The sequence below is a fragment of the Palaemon carinicauda genome, chromosome 33, assembly GCF_036898095.1.
Source record: "Palaemon carinicauda isolate YSFRI2023 chromosome 33, ASM3689809v2, whole genome shotgun sequence".
NCBI lineage: Eukaryota > Metazoa > Arthropoda > Malacostraca > Decapoda > Palaemonidae > Palaemon > Palaemon carinicauda.
The window spans coordinates 37,784,407-37,791,906 of record NC_090757.1 but is presented as its reverse complement, the minus strand read 5'-3'; positions in this window follow the sequence as shown (position 1 = coordinate 37,791,906).

Below are 7,500 nucleotides of genomic sequence, written 5' to 3'. Positions count from 1 at the left end.
GGGCCAGCAGATGCCCTGTAATAGATGAAAAGTATGTTGTTTGTGTACTTCAAAAGTTAACACTGCATTGCAAACATTTTGAGTTGTGTAGCCAGGGGAACAATAGATGCCTGGTTATATGTGAAAAGCGTGTGTTTTGTGTACTTCAAAACTTCAACACTTTATTGCAAACATTTTTAATTGTATAGCCAGGGGGCTCACAAAGACCCGGTTATAGGTGAAAAGCGCGTGGTCAGTGTACTTCAAAACTTCAACACTTTATTGTAAACATTTTGAGTTGTGTAGCTGGGGCGACAACAGATGCCCTGGTATAGGTGAAAAGCATGTGGTCTGTTTACTTCAAAACTTCAACACTATATTGCAAACGTTTTTAGTTGTGTAGCTGGGGGGGCCAACAAAATCCCGGTTATAGGTGAAAAGTATGTGGTCTGTGTACTTCAAAACATCAACACTGTACTGCAAAAATTTACATGTATTTTTACTTTTGAAATAAAAGAAGAAGCTGAAGTTGGAGAACATTTGCCTTTTTGTATGAACTCTTCCTAATTTATAGCCTCTTTGCCATGGTCTTCCACTATCTTGAGTTAGATTTCTCTTGCTTGAGGGTACACTCGGGCACACTTTTCTATCTTATTTCTCTTCCTCTTGTTTTGTTAAAGTCTTTATACTTTATATAGGAGATATTTATTTCAATGTTGTTACTGCTCTTAAAATATTTTATTTTTCCCTGTTTCTTTTCTCCACTGGGCTATTTTCCCTGTTCGAGCCCCTTGGTTTATAGCAACCTGCTTTTCCAACTAGGGTTGTAGCTTAGCAAGTGATAATAATAATAATAATAATAATAATAATAATTTTAATGATAATAATAATAATAATGATAATAATAATAATTTTAATGATAATAATAATAATAATAATAATAATAATAATAATAATAATAATAATAATAATTCTTGAGTCGATAATTTGCTGAAGCCTATGCAAATTCCAATCTATCATCCCAATGACATGATTGCGACAGGAAACGAGGCAGCCAGCTTAATATTTCGACCATCACCGTTACAATCATGCCCACTTTGCCCTTGAAAGTGTCTCTATATTATATTGACCGTTGCAGTGGTGTGATCAAATGTAATCTATTGCTACGCTGAATTTGCGTTCAAGGTTTCCAGATGGAAAGTCTCCGAAATTTGGCAATAACTTGAAGTATTATTATTATTATTATTATTATTATTATTATTATTATTGGGAAGTCGCGGAAATTTGGATGTAACTGGAAGTATTATTATTATTATTATTATTATTAATGTTGTTGTCGTTATCATTATTATTATTATTATTATTATTAATAATAATTTTGAGCAACAGAAAATTTGGGAATTTAAACATTTTAATTCTTGACAAAAATGTAATCTATTATTATTATTATTATTATTATTATTATTATTATTATTATTATTATTGTTATTATTTCTATTATTTTCGAGCAAAAGAAAATTTGGGTTTTTAGACATTTTAATTCTTGACAAAAATTTAATAATTCAATATTTACGAACAAAGCAATTCATAGATTAGTTTTCTCTTTAACAATGGAGTTTTGGAATCCAAAAAAATCAAGCACGAAAGTTTTATTATCATTATTAATATGGTAACTACATACCAATGATATTTGGGGAGAGAATATGGAGGCTTTGTATATCAGCGGCCAGTTCCTCACGCGTTCATTAAAAATACACATCAACTAACCTAAACTTTCCCCCCTAACCTAACCTACAAGCCGTGTCCTTACTTACTTACCTATTGGGGGGGGGGGGGGGGGGGGGGGGGCGCTAAAGCCCCCCCCCCCCCCCCTGTGACCTCCCTTACACTGCCGTATTATAAGTTAAACATAATGATACCTACAGGTGGCCGCTATCAACAATACAACCGATCTTTAGACTTTATAGAAATCCCGATAGTGGTAGCTATCACTACGGTTTTTGAGCTCCTGGTCAACTCAGGGAGTTCGAAACTGGGTAAAAATTGATGTTATGAACTACACATCATAATGAATCCAACGATCGATATATATATATATATATATATATACATATATATTTATATATATATATATATGTATATGTGTGTGTATATATATATATATATATATATATATATATATATATATATATATATATATATATATATGTTATTTAATTGTACCAGCATATTCTAATAGGTCATTATCTTTAGTAAAAGCCGTGCCTATTATTGTTATGATCATTATTCAAGTTCAAGTTGGTGAATGAATCGGCAACAGCAACCAAGAGGAGAATTTTTACTCTTCCAAACGAGCGAATGAGGTAGATGAACATTCTTATGTTAATTATTTCATTCGATTGGGTTAGTTGCTGCGAGTTGTAAATAATCCTCACGCTAGATTCCGCGAGTTGCAAATAATCCTCCCGGTAGATGCTCCGAGTTGCAAGTAATCCTCACGGTAGATGCTGCGAGTTGTAAATAATCCTCACGGTAGATGCTGCAAGTTGCAAATAATCCTCACGGTAGATGCTGCGAGTTGCAAATAATCCTCACGGTAGATGCAGCAAGTTGCAAATGATCCTCGCGGTAGATGCTGCACGTTGCTAATGATCCTCTCGGTACATGCTGCAAGTTGCAAATAATCCTCACTGTGTACGCTGCCAGTTGCAAATAATCCTCATAGTAGATGCCGCTAGTTGCTAATAATCCTCCTGGTAGATGCCGTGAGTTGCAAATAATCCTCATGGTCGTTGCTGTGAGTTGCAAATGATCCTCACGGTAGATGCTGCGAGTTGCAAATAATTCTCATGATAGATGCTGCAATTTGCAAATAATCCTTACGGTAATAATCGTCACGGTAGATGCTGCAAGTTGCAAATAACCCTCACGGTAGATGCTGCAAGTTGCAAATAACCCTCACGGTAGATGCTGCAAGTTGCAAATAATCCTCACGGTAGATGCTGCGAGTTACAAATAATCCTTATGGTAGATGCCGCAAGTTGCTAATAATCTTCACAGTAGTTGCTTCGAGCTGCAAATAATCCTCACGGTAGATGCTGCGAGTTGCAAATAATCCTTATGGTAGATGCCGCAAGTTGCTAATAATCTTCACAGTAGTTGCTTCGAGTTGCAAATAATCCTCACGGTAGATGCTGCGAGTTGCAAATAATCCTTATGGTAGATGCCGCAAGTTGCTAATAATCTTCACAGTAGTTGCTTCGAGTTGCAAATAATCCTCACGGTAGATGCTGCGAGTTGCAAATAATCCTCACGGTAGATGCTGTGAGTTGCAAGTAATCCCCATGGTAGATTCCGTAAGTTGTAAAAAACCCTTATGGTAGATGTTTCGAGTTGCAAATAATCCTCACGGTAGATGCTGCAAGTTGCAAATAATCCTCACGGCAGATGCTGCGAATTACAAATAATCCTCATGGTAGATGCTGTGAGTTGCAAATAATCCTCATGGTCGTTGCTGTGAGTTGCAAATAATCCTCACGGTAGATGCTGCGAGTTGCAAATAATTCTCATGATAGATGCTGCAATTTGCAAATAATCCTTACGGTAATAATCGTCACGGTAGATGCTGCAAGTTGCAAATAACCCTCACGGTAGATGCTGGAAGTTGCAAATAACCCTCACGGTAGATGCTGCAAGTTGCAAATAATCCTCACGGTAGATGCTGCGAGTTGCAAATAATCCTTATGGTAGATGCCGCAAGTTGCTAATAATCTTCACAGTAGATGCTTCGAGTTGCAAATAGTCCTCACGGTAGATGCTGCGAGTTGCAAATAATCCTCACGGTAGATGCTGTGAGTTGCAAATAATCCCCATGGTAGATTCCGTAAGTTGTAAAAAACCCTTATGGTAGATGCTTCGAGTTGCAAATAATCCTCACGGTAGATGCTGCAAGTTGCAAATAATCCTCACGGCAGATGCTGCGAGTTACAAATAATCCTCACGGTAGATGCTGTGAGTTGCAAATAATCCTCACGGTAGATGCTGCAAGTTGCTAATAATCCTCACGGTAGATGCTGCAAGTTGCTGATAATCTTCACAGTAGATGCCGCAAGGTGCTAATAATCCTCTCGGTAGATGCCGCAAGTTGCTGATAATCCTCACGGTAGCCATCTCTCTTGCAGGAGATTTCTGGATTCCAGAAATTTACAGTTATTTAGATTTTGTCGAAAGGCTCCAATTGAATACTATATTAAGAAAATCGACTTCATGTTATTTAGTTTTTTGTTTTTAAGATGTACCAAACCTTCCGTGTATCTCTCTCTCTCTCTCTCTCTCTCTCTCTCTCTCTCTCTCTCTCTCTCTCTCTCTCTCTCTCTCTCATTGTTGTCATTGTGTAAGGCAACCCGCATTCGATCGCCAAATTTGGAGAGGAATAGAAAGTTATGTGCAAGGTTCCATGTGAAATTCCAGTATTCCAATAATATTGAAAAAAGACAGCCTCGGAGAGTTTCTCTCTCTCTCTCTCTCTCTCTCTCTCTCTCTCTCTCTCTCTCTCTCTCTCTCTCTCTCTCTCTCTCCGTAATAATTTCCAAGCACATTTTCACTAAAGGGAAAATAAAATAAACTTAAATCTATCGGGAGTGCTTGGAAAATATTAGAAAGAATAACTTTCTGTCAGCTCATTAGAAGAGTTTACCTTGAAAGTCAGAAACACTTGCTGACAGCGTGTTCTGCGCCGCCACTGATAGGCTTAACCCTAAGTCGTTTTAATGTTGGGCCAACTATTCACAGTATCCAAGTTCTTGAGAGAATGTATCTGCGTATCTGTGTGCCTCCGGGATTAGGAATTAGTTATTATTATTATTATTATTATTATTATTATTATTATTATTATTATTATTATTATCCAATTTACTACCCTGGCTGGAAAAGTAGGATGTTTTAAGCCTGAGTGATCAAGCTGGAAAAAAATAGCCCATTAAGGAAAGCAAATAAGGAAAAGAAATAAACTACAAGAGAATTATTGAACAAATAAAATGAAATATACTAAGACCAGTAGCAGTATTAAAATAGGTCTTTCATATATAACCATTAAACTTAAAAAATCAAAAGGACGAGAAAATAAGATAGAGTAGCGTGCCCAAGGCAAGACTGTTGTAAGAGTAACTTTGTTCATGCGTAAGTTCTAATGTTGACTTACAACTGTGTTCCTCCCTCTTCCTTGTTTTTAAAATTTGCTTCTCACTTCCTTATTTTTACAGAGACTCTGCCTCTACGTAAGACTAGAGAACAAGGGTTTGATTTTGAAGTGTCCTTCTAGAAAAGCTGCTTACCATAGCTAAAGAGTGTCTTCTACCCGTACCAAGAGGAAAGTGGCCACTGAACAATTACAGTGCAGTAGTTAACCCCTTAAGTGAAGAAGAGTTGTATGATAAACTCAGTGTTGTCAGGTGTATGAGGACAGAGTAGAATATGTAAAGAATAGGCCAGACTAATCGGTGTGTGCGTGTGTGTGTGTGTGTAGGGAAAGTGAAAATGAACCGTAACCAGAGAGAAGGATCCAATGTAGCACTGTGGCCAGTCTTGCGGTAGTATCTCAACGGGTGACTGGTGGCCTGTCCAACCTGATACCTATAAATATGCTGATACTCCAAGTTCCAAGGGTATTCATGTTATATGTAATCTTTCATATAAAGAGATTTTCCTTGTAAATGACGAAATGAATATTATGAACTTCTATTTTTCATGATCTCTGATGAAAAACTACCAACTTGCAGTTCAAGATATAAGCAAGCCAGGGCACCAGCCACCCCTTGAGATACTACTGCTAGAGAGTTATGGTGTCCTTTGACTGACCAAACATTACTACATTGGATCCTTCTCCTTGGTTACGGTTCATATTCACTTTGCCTACACATACACCGAATATTGTGGCATATTCTATACATATTCTCCTTTGTCCTCATACACCTGACAACACTGAAATTACCAAACAATCTTTTTTTTCTCAAGAGGTTAACTACTGCGCTGTAATTGTTCAGTGGCCACTTTCCTTTGGATAAGGGTAGAAGAGAGACTTTAGCTATGGTAAGCAGCTCCTCTAAGAGAAGGACACTCCAAAATCAAACCGTTGTTCTCTAATCTTGGTTAGTGCCATAGCCTCTGTACTATGGTCTTCCACTGTCTTGGGTTAGAGTTCTCTTGCTTGAGGGTACTCTTGGGCACATAATTCTAACTTATTTTTCTTCCTCTCGTTTTGTTAAAGTTTTTATAGTTTATATAAGAAATATTAATTTTAATGTTATTACTGATCTTAAAATATTTTATTTTTCCTTGTTTCCTTTCCTTACTGGGCTATTTTCCCTGTTGGAACTCCTAGGCTTATAGCATCCTGCTTTTTGAACTAGGGTTGTAGCTTAGCAAGTAATAATAATAATAATAATAATAATAATAATAACGAATCCGGGTACCCTTGAAGATCAAAGACTATTAGACATTATTCTCGGACGGACGACAGTGTTATAACTGCCCTCAGTATTTTTTTGAGGGGAAGATGTTACTTTAGAATAGGTGGGGAGAGAGTACGGGGGTATATCGGAGGAATGGGGGATGAGGGAAGGATAAGAATACAAAAGGTTACTCTGCCTGTTAGATACGTCACTTCCGTTCCCTCAGGTACGGGCAGCAGATGGCATAAACACGTCTTGCTTTTCTTTTTTTTTCTCTTTTTCAAAAAAAGTAATAAAAAAAAATCTTCAGAGGCAGTACAAGCTCATTAAATTAATCTCTAGTTAAAATAAGATGAAAATGGTACATGAATGAATTGCATGAAAGTCAATTAAGCATATATAATTTAATTTCGAGAATTTTTTTTTTTCTTTTCGTGATTAAGGATTATTTTGGTACTGGAAATGAGGTTCTGGTTTATAATGAGATGTTAATGAATTCGTTATAGATACTTAACTAGCGGAGCTAATCAGGGTTACCCGTTCAATCTTTACTATATTTAATTGTATATATATGTGTGTATATATATATATATATATATATATATATATATATATATATATATATATATATATGTATGTATGTATATATATATGTGTGTTTTTGTGTGTGTATATATATATATATATATATATATATATATATATATATATATATAATGTTATATATGTATATATGTATATTATATAATTTGTGTATATATATATATATATATATATATATATATATATACATACACATACACATAATACATGTATCTTTTTATTTTATCAATCTGAAGTAAAGTATAACTTATAACGAACTTTCCGTATTAGTAAATCAAAAATAATTCGTTTCTAAAGGGATAATAAATGTTGTTTTGAATATGATTGAGATTTTTTTTTATATAGATTTGGTTTTACGTTTTCGAATAATAAAGATTTTCACCTCTGTTGATGAAAATCATAAGAAAGTTTTATGGTTAATAAGATTTTTATAATACGACCCGTATTTGTATATGAATACTGTTATGTA